This window comes from Gavialis gangeticus, unplaced genomic scaffold (assembly GCF_001723915.1).
Source record: "Gavialis gangeticus isolate Ggan-Ray unplaced genomic scaffold, GavGan_comp1, whole genome shotgun sequence".
Taxonomy (NCBI): domain Eukaryota; kingdom Metazoa; phylum Chordata; order Crocodylia; family Gavialidae; genus Gavialis; species Gavialis gangeticus.
Window position 1 is genome coordinate 167,928,994 of NW_017728992.1, and position 15,727 is coordinate 167,944,720.

Below are 15,727 nucleotides of genomic sequence, written 5' to 3' on the forward strand. Positions count from 1 at the left end.
TTTTTTTTTTTTTTTTTTTTTTTTTATAAGCCCCCCCCCCCCCCAAAACGCATTGCATATTAACATCAATTATGAACAAATCATGGCACCAGCATTTGCTGGGAGTTTTTTAAAAGCCTTTTATACAGACTTTGGAACCACTGAGTAAAGTCACTAACATGAACTGTCTAAACTAATCAACTCAGTGACCATAAAGGATTGTGACCAACCTAACAATGCGTTGGGAAATGGAAGAAATAAAACTAGGAGAAAGACTCTACCATTCTTTTGCTGTGAAATAAGCTTGCTGCTTCAATCTTAAAGTGATGGAATTGAAATTAAAAATCTGTCATAGCTAGTGAATTTTTTTAAGAAACTGCTCTTAAAACACTGTCCTTTTGATATAAGCTGCCAAGCAACTTCAAATATCAAGTTATAGTGTCATAGAAAACTAGGGTTGGAAGGGACCTCAGGAGATCATCTTGTCCAAACCCCTGCTCAAAGCAGGACCAGTCCTAACTAGGGTTTTGTTGAGCTGGGCCTTAAAAACCTCAAAAGATGTAGATTCTACCCCTTCTCTAGGTAATCCATTCTAGTGCTTCACTACCCTCCCAGTAAGAGTTTTTCCTAATATCCAACTTAAACCTCCCTTGCTGCACCTTGAGACTATTGCTTTTTGTTCTGTCATCTGCCACTACTGAGAATAGCTTAGCTCCATCCTCTTTATAACCACTGTCTAGGTAGTTAAAGGCTGCTATCAAATCCCCCCTCAGTCTTCTCTTTTGAATACATGCTGACTGTTCCCAATCACTTTCTTCTGGAAGTGCTTAGAAATGGATTCCTTGAGGACTGCTCCATGATTTTTTTTTGGAGACTGAGGTGAGGCTGACTTGTCTGCTGTTCCCTGGATTCTCCTTCTTCTCCAGGGGTCAAAAAAACCTGTGCGGAAAAAGAAAAGAAAAGTGGAGCAGTGCACGCACGGGCAGCACTCCCTTGCAGTGCAGAGAACACCCCAGTGTGTGGTATGTGGCGCTGCATATGTGTTTGTGGCACCACATGCTGCACAGCAGCGCTCATCTGGATGCACCCATAGTGACCAGACAGGCCTTTCAAGCTTTCCAGGGTTTTAGCAGTTTAACATGGTACATCAGTGACCCTCACTATTTCCCCACCTGGTGCACTGCATAATTTACCTGCCCTATTCTCCACAGGACCTCAAAAGGTCCTTGCCACTGCACCACTACTTTACTCTGAGCTGGAGAGTAATTGTAGGACTTTATCCTCTGGCTGGTACAGATGAAGCAGTATAATTTCTATTATACTGCTGTTCCTGCTCCTCCTGTTGGGCTGCTTCAAGGTTTTGTTTGGCGATGACTCCCACAAGATCTAACCGCTTCAAAACATACTGAACAATGTTTTGTCGCAGTCTCCTGGGCCTGCCAGGACACTTGCAGAAGGTCCAGCATGCCCCAGGGCTGCTGTCTGTTTAGTAACTCAAAGGGTGAAAATCCCATGGAAAACCATGAACACTTGTATGGCAAACAACGGGTAGGGCAGCAACTGATCCCAGTTTTGCAGCTTTTCTGATACAGATTTCCTCAACATCCCCTTCAATGTTCCGTTAAGCCTTTCAACTAGGCCACCCATTTTGGGAGTGGTACACTGAAGCTCTTAGCAGATGGACCTTCAATAAATCCCAGAGCTCCCGTAGTAACCAGGACATGAAGGCTGTACCATAGCCCTATTAAAAACTCCTTAGGAATGCCCACCTGGGTGAAAATGTGGAGCAGCTCTGCCACCATGGTTTGAGCTGGTGCAGAGTGGATTGCCACTGCCTCATGGTAGCAGGTGGCATAATTGAACAGGACCAAAATAAACCTGGATCCCATTGCACTAGGCTCCAGTGTTCCCACCAGGTCTACCCCAACCTGCTCAAACAGTATGTCTAACAGTGACACGGGTATCAGTGGACCCTTATAGCAGGCCTGTGGGCAACCAGCTGGCACTCAGGCCTGGATGCACAACAGTCTTTGATTTCCTGGTGTACCCCAGACCAAAAAAACCTTGTTGGGGTATGGTCAAGTATCCCCAGGAATGCAAGTGACATGCACATTTGCCTATTGGAATGTGTTCCAGACTCAAAACTGCCCACGTACAAACATTGGCCCAGAGCCTGTGTCTTTGAATCTGGCCTTGTGGATATCCCTAATCCTTACAGGGACCACGTATCTCCTTGGGTCTGGGCTCTTCTGTCTTGCCTCTGAGACCAAGGCAAGGGCATACCCACAGTCCATCTAGAGGCAGTCTCAGTATCTTTTATGCCCTTTCTCCCTGTATTGGAAGCACATCATCTGCATCTTCCTTCCTGTGCCTGGAATGTAGGGATGCCCCAGCCTCTGCTTCTGTCTGGGGCCTTGGGCAAGACAGAGGTAACGTCCCTATTGGAAGCCTCCTTAGACCTGTGGCTGATTTGCCATGGAGCCCTGGCTTCCTCAGGCTCGTAGGCTTCTGGCTGTCTCAGGGTTCCTGGCAGTCTAACTTTGCCCCCCATGAAATCTGTCCTCCATGTGGCTTCCTCCAGGTTGGTTGACCAGTGGCAATACACCCACCTCCAGGCTTTTACTGGGAGGACAGTGAAGAACTGTTCCAGTGCCATTAGTTCCATGACCTCTGTAGCTGAGCAAGAGTGCAGATTGAGCCATCAGATGCATAAGTCTTTTAATTTCTGAGCCATAGTCTGGGGCCACACCTTCTTGGGTCCTCTGACCGGAGCTGGTAGTGATAAGCCTCTTTCATAAGTCCTATCTGGTCCAGTATGGCTGCTTTGAGGGTCCTATAATCCTGGGCTGAGTCTGCTCCAATGGTCCAGTGAGCAGCCTGTGTCTCCCCAGTTAATAAGGGGGCGACCCTCATAGTCTACATGTCCTCAAGCCAGTGATATGCCTCTACTACCCATTCCTATGTGGCAAGAAAAAATCTTCTGGATCATCTGCAAGTCCCATCTTTGTGAGCACTTCTCCCTATAACCTTTGGAGAACCCAGTAACTTACTAGTGTAGGTAAGGATCTATCTAGCATCCATTTGCTATTTTAGGAACTCCTGCTGCTGTTGTTGTCACTGAAACTCCTGTAGTTGTTGCTGGTGCTTTCTCTGGAACTGCTGGTGCTAGGTTTGGAGCTGCTGAAATAGCTGCTAAAACAGCTGCTGGTGCTGTTGCTGTGGCCCTTCCAGCCATTTTAACAGGGTTCCAGTCTCTATGGTTGGCATTGGAGTTTAAAGTGCCTGCGTTTTCCACCATGTGTAGCAGGTTTCACTTTATTTCTTCTGGGACAAACTCACTCCTGCATGGAAAACAATGACTTCTTCATCAGTGACTTGGATGAGGGCATGGAAAGCACTTCTGTTCAAATTCGCAGATGACATCAAATTATAGGGCAAAGTAAATGCACTGGAGGGCAGGGAGTGGATTCTGGTGGCTTTGGACAGGTTGAGAATGTGGGCAGAACAAAATAGGATGCGGTTTAACAAAGTAGTTTACTCCAAAATGAACATGAGTCATCAATGTGACCAAGTGATAAGTAAAGCCAACTCTTTCATGCATTACAACAGGGGTGTCCTACCTTTTTGAATGTGGTGCTGGATCATGAACTTTTTATCACCCAGTGGGCCAGCAGGAACAGGTGCTCGTGCAGCCTGTCCAGTCCGGCTGCAGCCTGGGGGCGCAGGGGTCAAGGGGTGCCGCCGGACCCCGCTGTCTCCCTCCCACCTGGTCAGCCTCGAGGATGCTCCCACACCTGCGCACCTGGGCTCAGCAGCCAGGCGGACATGCGGAGACTCTACAGAGGGGATGCAGGATGTACACCCCCCTGCTCCCTCTCCCTCAGGGCAGCCCAAGCCCAAGCCATAGGGGTCCCTCCCTCCCCTGGGCCTGCGATTCACCACCCCTAGTGCGATGTCTGCGGGCATGGGGGTATGCGGGGAGGCAAGGTGGCTCCAGCTTCCTGCCCTGACAACCACAGCAACAGCAGCAGTAGCATCTCCTGTGGACCCAGAAGCAGCATCCCTCCATGCCGGCATCCGCACCCCCTCCGTCCGTCTGCCTGCCTGTTGCACTGTGACCTGCTACAGCCCACATGGCCGGTGGGGACCGGCACAGGGCGGGGCTGGCATGCAAATGAGGGAGGGAGGGGCAGGGCTAGGAATGGAAACCCTGCAATGTGGGAGAGGGGAGGAGCTGGCATGCAAGTGAGGAAGGGACACAGTGAAATGTCGGGGGAGGAGCTGCACCATGTTGGCAATGTCAAGCTGACACAGTGCGTGTGGGAACCTTGTCCCTTCCTCAGCCCTTCAGCAGCCATTAGGCAGCTGCTGAGGGGCTGTGGGAGGGATAAGGGGTTCCCGTTGCAGCACTGTGGGCCACAGAAAATGGCTTGGCGGGCTGCATGTTGGACAAGCCTGCATTAGAAGATGCATCATAAGCAGGTCTAAATAGGTGATTCTTTCCCTTTATGCAGCATTGGTAAGACTGCAGCTTGAGTACTGTGTCCAGTTCTGGACACCGCAGTTCAACAGGGATGTGGATAGCCTTGAAAGTGTCCAGAGGAGGACTACCCATATGGTTAAGGGTCTGCAGGCAAGACCCTACAAGGAGAGATTGAAAGACCTGAATCTTTTCAGCCTCCGCAAAAAAAGGCTGACAGGTGATCTTGTTGCCATCTACAAATTTATCGTGGGGGGAGGGGGACAGCAAGGAATAGGGGATACTCTGTTTACCAGGGTGCCCCTTGGGGTTACTAGGAACAATGGCCATAAACTGATGGAGAGCAGATTTAGATTGGACATTAGGAAAAATTTCTTTACGGAGTGGGTTGCCAAAATCTGGCATGGGCTTCCAAGGGAGGTGGTGCTCTTCCCTACCTTGTAGGTCTTTAAGAAGAGACTAGACAAGCACCTAGCTGGGGTTATCTGACCCCAGCGCTCATTCTTCCCAGGGCATGGTGTCGGACTCAATGATCTGCTGAGGTCCCTTCAGACCCTAAAAATCTATGAAATCTGTGAAATGTCCATAACAAATCCTGTACTTAAAAAGCAACCATACAATCAGCAGAGGGTTAACTCCCAGCTGTGTTCCTTTCTCGAAGGACACCATGACTTGTCTTGGTGCTCCGTCTCTTGCCACTGCCCTCTTCTCTCTTTCCGTCAGTTCTGCTCCCTTGGAGCTTAACTTCCTATGGGCCAGATGCTCATTGCTTTCAGCTGGTCACCCACTGAGCAGGCAGGTTATCACTTTCAACTGCCGGCAGCTGTGCTCCTACTGCTGAGCAGCATGCCTGGTTACACTGACTCTCACAGATTCCTGCTAGTAAATAGTTTTTTTCATAATTCATTGGAGAATTTTTTGAATCTCAGTGTTTTAACCTTTCTTATTTTTTCTCACTTGTATGTAAATGTTTTAATTATTTTCTGTTGTATTTTCTCATCTGGCCCTTCCAAAAGATAGCCACTGAGCACTGAAAAGGGAAGAACATATTTAAAAAAATATCCTTCATAATTTTTTTCTTGCAAAACCAAAGAGAGCCTTACAGTCAAATGTTTTAAATCATCAGTATGCGTCTGACACTTGGCATTCAAATGTTCTCTTTCTTATGTTTGCTTTTCCAGTATTTGTTACCATCTGCTACTAAAGGAAGTTAAATATCATTGTGGTTTCCAGATTGGGCATCCTTACTCATTCTAAAAGTTTAGTTGTCTTCATTAGTGTCTATAGGAAAAAAGCACTCCATTTTAATGGATTTATTTGTAATAAGTGTTACTAAGATTCCTCCTATTTTAGGTACAAGTGAAATAATTACTGATTGCAACATACCACAGTGAGTAGTTAATATAATCAGTATCTTGTTTTAGCCTTATTTTAGTAACAGTAATTTATTGGTTACCAGTCTAACCTTTAAACTGCGAGTTGCTGTTAGCTGTTTCAGAAAAACAGCTGTCAATTTTTCATTTTTATATGTATTCTTAAAGCCTTTGTTATTTTTTAAAAATAATCTCCACAAATGTTGGAAAAGGAAGTTTCTTTATTCTACTTATGAGGCATTTGGAATTCTAAGTTTGAGTTGACATTTGTTTGATTTGTGTCCTAAGACTAAAATGATAATGGAATATAAAGTGTACAGAAACAAACATTTTTCCTGTATGTAACAAATACTCTGTGGTTGTTTTTATTTCTACTGTGACCTTTTGACCTATAGATATTTAGGTCTGCACAGGGGATTTAAGGTTTTGTTCCTGCAAAGAGGTCTGTGTAGGTGAGTCTAAGTTTGACCTTGGCACACTGTAACGGGGCCTACCGGGGCAGATCTCCGCATAGCCTGCCCCCCTGTTCTTGGGCAAACTGCCTGCCTTCTCACTCGCCATGTCTTGGTCTTAATTGATTAATTAATAGATGTAATTAGGTGGGAGGCTGCCCATTTTCTACCCCGCTGCTAGGGGGCGCTATCTGCAGCTCCATTCTTCCCCTACTGAAGCCCAAGCCTCGCAGATGACATCATGATGTTCTCATACGTGCCAGTCCCCCACGATGGGGCCCAGAATCCTACTGTAGGAACCCACCTGGGTTCCTCCCTTCAGGTGGACTCTGCCACCATCATACCAGGCCATATATCGCCCTGCCATTGGTTCCCCTTTGAGTGTGGTCGCCTCACTGGGACCTTTGGCTCACACTAGCCCCGGCCCACCTCCAGGCCAGTCAGGACCCCAGGCCCCTGGCTCTTGGGCATCCCTTCTTGCTCTTCTGACCCTCCTGGTCTTGGCTCCTGCGTGGGCCAGGCAGGGGAAGCTCTGGTAGGCCTTGATGCATAACCCACACTTTTTTCCCAGGGTCCCCCTCTCTGGGTCCTCCTCCACGGACGTATTGAGCTGGGGTTACCTCACACGAAGACTGGTGCCTCAGGGTCTCACAGGGGACTCTCACTCCCCCCCTGGGCAGGTCATGGTACTACTACTGGTGTTATATTCGACCCAAACCCTGCCCCCCATTCTAGGAGTTACTGGGGTCAGGACTCAGCTCTCTGTCTCTGCCTGAGCCCCCTCTCCCTTCTCAGGGCTCCACACGCTGCCCCCCTCACACTGGGGGTTCCACACGCTCATAACGCCCCCTTATTTAGGGTCTCAGGGCTTCCCTCCACAGGCGGGCTCAGGTAGCTGTAACCGTGCCTGGTCCCAACTCTCCTCCTCGGGGTCTCAGACCCCCACAGGGCTCAGGCAGCCTTGGCCACACCTGGCCTCCAACTCTCCTCCTCAGGGCTTGCACCCCCACAACTACCTCCGGTGTGCCATGACCCACCCTAAGGTGAGGGCTAGGGGTTAAGGTGCCCCGACCTGCCTTTCACCAGGATGGTAACTGCCCTGGCATTTCCTGGGGGTGCCTGCGCCACTGGGAGCCCCACCAGGCTGCCCACTCCCGGCAGGGTGTAGTTTGTGGTCGTACCTAGGAGCCTCCTATCATCCCCTACAGCGCCTCACTTACCTCCAGATGAAACTCAGCTTCCCTCAGGCCAGGCAATGTTGTTGCCTGCCCTCCAGCAGCCAAACTGCCTTGTTTATATAGGCAGCCCTGAGCCTCAAATGGCTGCCCTCATTAGGCACCTGGAGGCTGCCAGCTCCAGGGCCTTAAAGTGGCTGCCACACACACAGTGAGACCAATTACTGAGATGGGAATGACTGGATAGGTATATAGTAGAGCAGGAGCATTGAGTAGATCAAACTTCCACATCTATTTTTCGGGGATACTGTTAATGCAGAAAGAAGCCCCCTTGTTCCAAGTGTCCAAGTTTGTCTTTATTTGCCAAAAATGTTGGTGACTAATTCTTAAACTCTCGGAAGTTAATTCATACATAAGGTTTATCTCCTATTAGCATGTGCCATGAGAACATTCAGTACTATGCTTAAAATTTTAACAGTACAGTCCGATGGCATGTTGGTGGCATGAATTGTCATGGTTTTTTATGGGAAGTATTGATTTTTGTGGCAATAGATATATATATATTGACAGGTCTTGCTAAGGTTAGGGCCAGGTCCCATTAGGTGCCTGATGATTAGCAGGGATATTACTTACCAGTTGGGCAAGGTTACAGGGGTTGTCACCTACCATCCCACACTTGAACCTTTAAGAATTGTCATCAAACAACTACAACCTATACTTGAAAATGACCGGACTTTGAGAAAATATTCCCAGCCCCCCCTTGTCCTCACCTTGAAAAACAAGAAAGGCCTGTCAAAACATCTCTAGTGCCACAACAATCAAGACTCCCCACAACAAAAATAGCAGAATCCATGGATCATGCACATGTCTGTCCAAGACTGTGGTGTACCTAATCCAGTATGCCAAATGCCCCCCGGTAGCAATATGTACCAGAAAGAATGGTCACTGAAAAGGATGTAGGAGAATACTTTTCAGAGAAAATCACTCCTGTCTGACCTCATAGTTCTTGTGCACAAAGGATATCTACCCCAAAACTTTACAAGATGAGCATGGGAATAGAAATTTGTTAACCAATTGGACACTGAGTACCAGGGATTTAACACAGATAATGACTTCATGGTCCATTATAACTTACTTGATGCTTCCTAACTTCTGCACTTCACAGGTGATAACAACCCTCCTGAACACCTTGTTTCTCTTGTTGGATTTCTGTTGTCTCTTGCCTTTTGGCTACCTGACAATTGCTTTTATATCCTGCTTTTATTTACATATGGAGTTTTACACAAGCTTTTGTTTCATCTCCTACTTACCTGTGCTGCATCTGCTTCTCATTTAGAGGCCTATGATATCTGAAAGGTTACCTGTGTGTATCCCAACCATGCAGTTAGTTCAATACAACAGGAGTGTTCAACCTGCAGCAGGCATGGTACAAGTGGCACAGACAGCCTGTGTGTGGCATGTGACAGGTTGGAAATGGGACAGACAGCACAGCAGCAGATAGGGTGGGGAAGAATGTAGAGGAGCAAATCAGACAAGAAGTTCAGGGCAGGAAACAGAAGAGCAAAAAATTAGACAGAGGAAGAGGATTGGATTGGCACTTGGAGGATGCAGGGATAATTTGTGGCACCCTCGTCAAAAAGGTTGGCCCTTGTTCAATGAAAGAATTGTTGCCTCTTATATATTTTCCAGATCATCATGGCAGCATTTCCTTAACACTACCTTTTCCGTAGGAAGACATTCAAGAAGGGATGGAAGAGATAAAGTAGGATTCTCTGAAGCGATATCATCTTTTAAGGAACTAAGTATTTACTAAGCAAAGTAGAAGGCTCAGGTTTTGTTGGCCTCTGAAGATCAGGCACCAAGACAGAAGAGTAAGGTTTATGTAGTGTGCAGTTATTCAAACCAGAAAGAATTGATCAGGGCAAATCAGGGACTTAGACAGAAATTGCAGTTTCTCTCTAAATTGAGTAGTGAGCGAGTGGATGGGCACTAGATCTTATGGAACTAAATGAGAGAAGGACAAAATACCAGGATTACTTTTATTTAACAAAGGCTGTGTTTCAAGGAAGCTTTAATTTTCACTCCCTGTTTTGTTTTGTTTTTTAAAGCCGATGTATCGTACAGAAAACAATGTGCTATCAAGGTGCCATAGGACCTTACTGTTGAAACTTAAAATGAAGTGTTGAATGTTCTTCTGGTACATGCTAAAAGGAGATGAAATTATGTACGGGTTAACTCCCAGGAGTTTAAAAAGTAGTCAACAACCTTTTAAGAAATAAAGACAAACTTGGGCACTTAGTACAATGGGTCTTGTTTCTGCATTAACAGTATCTCTGGAAAACGGACAAGGAGGTTTGATCTATTTGATGCTCCTTTTTTCTGTGGTATACCTATCCAGTCATTCCTGTAATTCAGTACACATGCAGATGCACAATTCGTGATGCTTATTAACAATAATAATATTAGAGTAGCATCCAGAGGCCCTAATCAGATTGAAGCCCTATTCTGGTAAGCGCTGTGCAAAAAATGTTGTAAAAGCTTCTCTTTTGAACAGTTTTATTCTGTAACCAGACAAGTGGTAGAATAAACTAGAAATTTACTTCGTGAATTTCGACCAGTTTATTTCTGGGTTCACAAAACAAATTACAGTTAGAATAAAAAGATGAAGAGAATTACTGAAACATTTCACGTAAAGTCAAATGCACAGTGGACTTCATCACATCTGGATGTTTTGGCCCATTGTAGTTAAATTTTTGCTGTATTCTTAACTATAGGGAATAAGCAAAAATGATTACAGTCTATAAATAAAAATAACATGAAAACAATTTAGTCTTTAAAGGATAAATTTACCCTGCTTCCAGCAAAAAAAGATAGGCAGCATGTGGTAACTGATTATTTTCTTTAACAATATTCAGTTTAAAGACTATACACTTTTAAACTACTTCATGCTTTTCCAGTCACATTTCTTATTGTTATTCCCTTGATCCTCTTGATCATTAGCTTATTGTAGCTGCATATATCTTACCAGTTCTGTACCCCAATACCAAAGTCTAAAATTAATGCAGTCTTTTTTTTTTTCAGACAAACAGCTTTAGAGTTTGGTGGAATGAATTTTGAGAAGAATGCATTTGTTTCAGTTCGAATGTCATAAGTATTGAATCTGTGGAGTTCGGGTATGTTGGGAGAAAAGTAGTACTCCATCATAATCTGTATAAGAGCAGGACCACCATACAGTTGACTACTTGACTACTTTAACCCATCACATATAATAAACATTTTGCATAAAAGTGAGAAATGAATAAGTTGCCTAGTTCATGCTGTGAAGATTGTCATTTTTAGTGTGTCTTTTTCCAAAAACCTATTCCATGTCTTTGAATGTGTGATGTACCACATGGCCTGATTCAAGTCACATTAAAGTCAAGTGAACAGGCTTCTAAACAGCTTCTAGATAAGGCCTTATACTCAATAAAGTGGTTATTCTAAAGTACTTGTTAGGTTGACTTTTCACCTCTAATTCTTGATTATGAATGAGCCAAAGTTTCTCCAGGAGAGAAGGGAATTATATGGTGGGGTAAAAGTAGCTTTCTCTCATCCCTGAATATTTAGATTTTGGAATTCATAGGGTAAAGAAGAGGTTCTGAGGGTCTGCTCTAACTTGTGCTGAGGAAGAAGAAAGAAAGCATCTTCTTTCCTTTTTCATTTTGCAGTAAACCATAAGCAGGCTTATCAGGATCTGATTTTTATTGATAAACATCGATAAATGTTGATTTCACTTAACACTCACAGACTGATGGAAAAATATTTCTGGCAGGAATCATCAAAATTTTATAGGAAAGGGACGTAAAAAAAAAATTCCTGGATGGGGTAAGGGTTTCCCATGTGCACATGCCCAAACAGGGGCCGCTGCAGACAGGGTGAAGGGAGCCCCGGCTGCACCGCCTGTGGACTGCTGCTCTGGCAGTCCCTTGGGCAGCAACTGGCAGAGTTGTGGGTCATGCTGGTAGGGCTGTGCTGGGATGTGTTGTAGAGGCAAGACTGTTGGCAGCTGGGAACCCAGTGACGCCAACCACTTGCTTTGCTTAGGTGCCAGCCAGGGATTGGATACCAAACTCCTGGTGAGCCTGGGCCAGCCCCTGCATGATCGAGGCAAGAGCCAAACTCCAGGCTGGCCCAGCCCCTGAGTGATCAGATATGCTTCATTGATTTATGGATATTTACTTTTTATATTTTGACACGATTTTTTTAATAAAGCTTTTAACAGTATACTGTTATTACTAAACTGTCTGCCTCCCACACTCTAAATTCTCACAGTCCTGAAAGTTTTTAAATAGATAAACATCTATAAAAAATGAAAGAAGTTCTTAAAAATAAACATTGATTTTAGCTGTCAAAAATATTAAAAAATAAAAATCAAATTCTGCCAAGTCTAACTGGAAGGTTTCCATAATTGACTCTGGCTTGGCACTAAATAGTTTTACAACCATTATGGTTAGGCTAAAGTTTACCAAAGATCAGCTATTTTTTCCAGGAACTTCAGGAGTCTTGCATTTACAAAATTTTCACGAAAACAGAGTTATGGTCCTCTGTCCTGTTTTAGTCAAATGCGTGCATCGCCTGATGGGTATGGCACTGGCCTGAGTTATGGAAGAAAAAATTCAGATCCTTGGTCAGCCCAGAGTTTCTCATCTTGGATCACTACTAGTGAGAGAGAAACTATGAACACTGGGATCTTCTGTATTCCATTTGTTGAAAATGTTCTGACCCATTCTAACTTAGACAATGAGAACCAGCTGATATTTGGAGTTTTACTCAGAGATGGCAGTTGCTTGATATGTTAAGAAGTATTTATTATTAAAGCCCAGATGTAGAAATAGGAGTTCGTTGTATTAATGTATTCTTTTTAATCTCAGACTGTTTTTTTTTATTTTATACATTGCATGTGTTATCTGTTTATTTTTGCATTTTACTATAGTAGCATTTTGTTCTGCTTTTTAACTTGAAAAGGAAAATTAACTTAAAAAATGAAGGAATTTTGAAGTAAAATAGATCTGCCATCAATCTGTTCGTTAGCAGTAGAGAAACAGACTTGTCTTCTGCTCACTGCATTTGCCTACTTGTATGTGTGTTCTTAGGAGGGAGATCAGAAGGCATAAGTGAGAGTCAGATTTGGCCCATCAAAAGTGTTACGTGCAGTATGTATGCAATAGGAAAAATTCTGCTTTTACAGCACTTCCCCATATCTGGGCCAGTGTTGAGCTGTTCTGTCACAAGTCGGGGTTCAGAAAAAATTACACCTCCTCTGAGTTCCCCTATCCATGGCACATCTCCCCTCAGTTCTCCTAGCTAACATGTAGGAGCAGGATCAGGGCACTGTGGCCCTACCTCTCCTTTGCTATAAGGTCTGTATCTTGCCCCTTTTATCAGTATAAATAGCTTTCTTTTGCTTTCATCAATTTGCTTTCTTCTTTTAGCATTTTCACATTAAATCTTTGCCAGCAGAGTCTGTGGTCTGTTTATGCCTGAATGACTACTGGTTCTCCCACTGCCAAAGAAATGTGTCTTTTAAGCTTTTACTTGCATACTGCATTAACAGCCTGCCAGGTCCAGTTATATTGGTGTACTGCTGGGTTTGCTGGGAGTGGATCACAGTATTCAGAAACAGAGACAAATTTTTAAAATACTTCAAAGTAAATTGGGTTTGCAGTAATGCAGCAATACAAAAATCCCATCTTTCTTTGGAAATAATGCAAATCGTTACCATTTCTTTAAACGTAGTTTTGCCCATACTTTTCTTTAAGAACTGTTCCTGATCTGCCAAAGAACAGATATGTAGTCTACACTATACAGTCAGTTAAAGACTCCAGCCTAATCCTCATCCCATCACTGGACAGAATTCATGTTTGTCCATGTGGTGATCCTTTCCCTGCTAATGAGTATGCAATATCACTTGTTTACAAAGTGTAACATCCTAGTAAACAATAGAGATAACATAGAATCACAAACCTTTCACTCAATACTTTTCCTAACACACTTTTAAAATAGCAGTAGCATACTGGAAAGATAGCAATCTGTAGTAAGAAATAGCAAAGCTTCCCTCTGTCCTCTTGAAAGAGAGGTGGAAAGAGAAAAACAACGAGGAATTAAATAAAAGGCAGAAATGGGGGGAGCAAAGATGAAGGAAATAAAGAAGTGTAAGGAGAAAAAAACAAAAAGAAAGGAGAGAAAGAAAGCAAAAATGAAATAAAAGCTGCAGGAAATCATAAAAGAAACAAGTTGCTTCTGTTCAAAGACTGGGGAACAATAAATACAATGAGCATTTGTCATGAAATTATGAAAAGCAGATGAAGTAGAACTTTGGAGGAAGAAAGAGGAAGCGGACGGGCATGTGCGCACATTTGCAGAACCTGATCTATGATCACGTGGCTTTAAGCATCCCCCCTTGTGCATATGTTCTCTGGTGCCAGGAACTGTGCCAGAAACACTACTTAAGTCAGGGTGGGAAGTGGGGCAGTTGGAATCGTGGGTGGTTACCAGGTCCATAGGGGGGTGTTAGTGGGTCCAGGGGGAGAGGAGGTTGGTGGGTCTGCAGGGGAGAGGGGTTTGGCAGGCTAATAATAGCCCCGGGGGGAGGAGAGGGAGGGGGAGGAAAAGTGGACTGGGGCCAGAGGCTGGGCTTTCTTAGTCCCATGTGCACATGTTCCCAGAACCTGATCTACAATTATGCAGCTTGCTTTAAGCCACATGCCTGTAAATCAGGCCTCATTTTTTAACACGTTTGCCAGTGCTGGGAGCTGATCTTGGAATGCAGTCTAAATTTAATGTTTGGGGGGGGGGAGGGGGGAGCTGGCAAGTCCACCTGAGGTTGGTGTTGGGTCCATGGGGTAAGGGGGATAGTCAGTCCAGGTGGGTGGGGCTGAGGTGGGGAACGTAGGAAAAGCACAGTCCTAGGGTTTGGGGGAAGTGGCTTTTCCAGCCCCAGGGCTACATTCTCAACATGTACATATGTTTGGTAGATCAGGCTAACCTGTGCCCTGTCTAGGTTAGGGTGCCTCTTAGGTGAATTAAATTATGTCAGGCCAGCTACTTTATGCTTGATCTAACCTCCTTGAATGTATGTATAGATTGGTACTTAGATCAACTCAACCCTAGTTAGGTCAATCTAAGTGTAGGTTTGCACATGGGTAAATGAAGTTAGATTGGGTGGTCATTTTTATGCCTGATCTAACCTCTTTAAATGCATGCATAGATGGGCACTTAGGGTGTTTTTACACATGCTCCAGGAGTGGGAGGGGGGTGGGGGTATTTAACTAGAGTGGCTTTCAGAGCCACTCTAAAGCACCCAGAGCTTCTTGTGCATCAGTGTTCCCACACTTTGAAATGGTGGCAGGGGCACTTTATCTAAAGCTCATTGAACGAGCTTTAGATAAAGCACCCCCACTGTCATTTTGAAGTGCAGGGATGTTGATACGCAAGATGCGGAAGCTGTCTGGAGCGTAGTGATTACCATGCTCCAGCAGACTCAGTCAAATCTGCTCCAATGTGCTGTAATTACAGCATGTCAGAGCAGCCTCCCTGCTTGTGTATAGGCACCCTTAGATAGACTTAACCCTGGTTAGGTCAGTCTAAGTCAGGGGCTGGCGATTATTTTGGGTGGAGGGCCGCTTACTGAGTTTTGGCAAGCCATCAAGGGCCTCATGACAGGCAGCCCAGGGCAGAATAATATTAATTTTCTAAATTTTTTAGGGGCCCTGCAGGCCGAATAAAATAGCCTGGTGGGCCACATCCAGCCCCCAGGCCACATTTTGCCCACCCCTGGTCTAAGTGTTATGTTTACACGTACCCAAATATGGTTAGAAAATAGGAAAAGTGACAAGGATATTTCGGCAGGAAGGTGATAGATGGGAAATGGAAAGCTGCCCTGAAAAAAGGTTGCTAAATATTAGTATCTAGAACATGCATGTATCCATGAAGTGTCCAGTTTGAGAGTTCTTGTGCATTGTTTGCAGTTCCATAAGGTCTTTCATTTTTGTTTTTGCAGAGGAGATTACCTGTACAAGTTTCCAAAAAACAGTGACAACAGAAAATGTCTTATAGAGGCTTCTCTCTCTTTTTAAGACCAGGGAGCTCTTTGTAAAAGTACAAAAAGATAATTGGTAAACTTGATACTTCTTGGATAATTGTGAACAAGCAGAATAAATAGCGCATTGCTAATTGGTACAAGGATGGGTTTGGGTTAACAGCTAGTATTGGTGGTTTTAGTGCTGTAGT

The 15,727-nt window shown here is 44.5% G+C and overlaps 1 protein-coding gene and 1 long non-coding RNA gene across 4 annotated transcripts in view; both read left to right on the forward strand.

The window, feature by feature from the left end:
• Positions 1–640, forward strand: part of LOC109305129 — a 19,089-nt gene extending 18,449 nt beyond the window's left edge. Inside the window, exon 3 of the long non-coding RNA XR_002099564.1 lies at positions 493–640. This is a non-coding gene — a long non-coding RNA (uncharacterized LOC109305129). The remainder of the gene's footprint in view (positions 1–492) is intronic.
• OXR1 (oxidation resistance 1) overlaps positions 1–15,727 on the forward strand; it is a 608,937-nt gene that overhangs the window by 142,553 nt on the left and 450,657 nt on the right. The window lies entirely within an intron of this gene.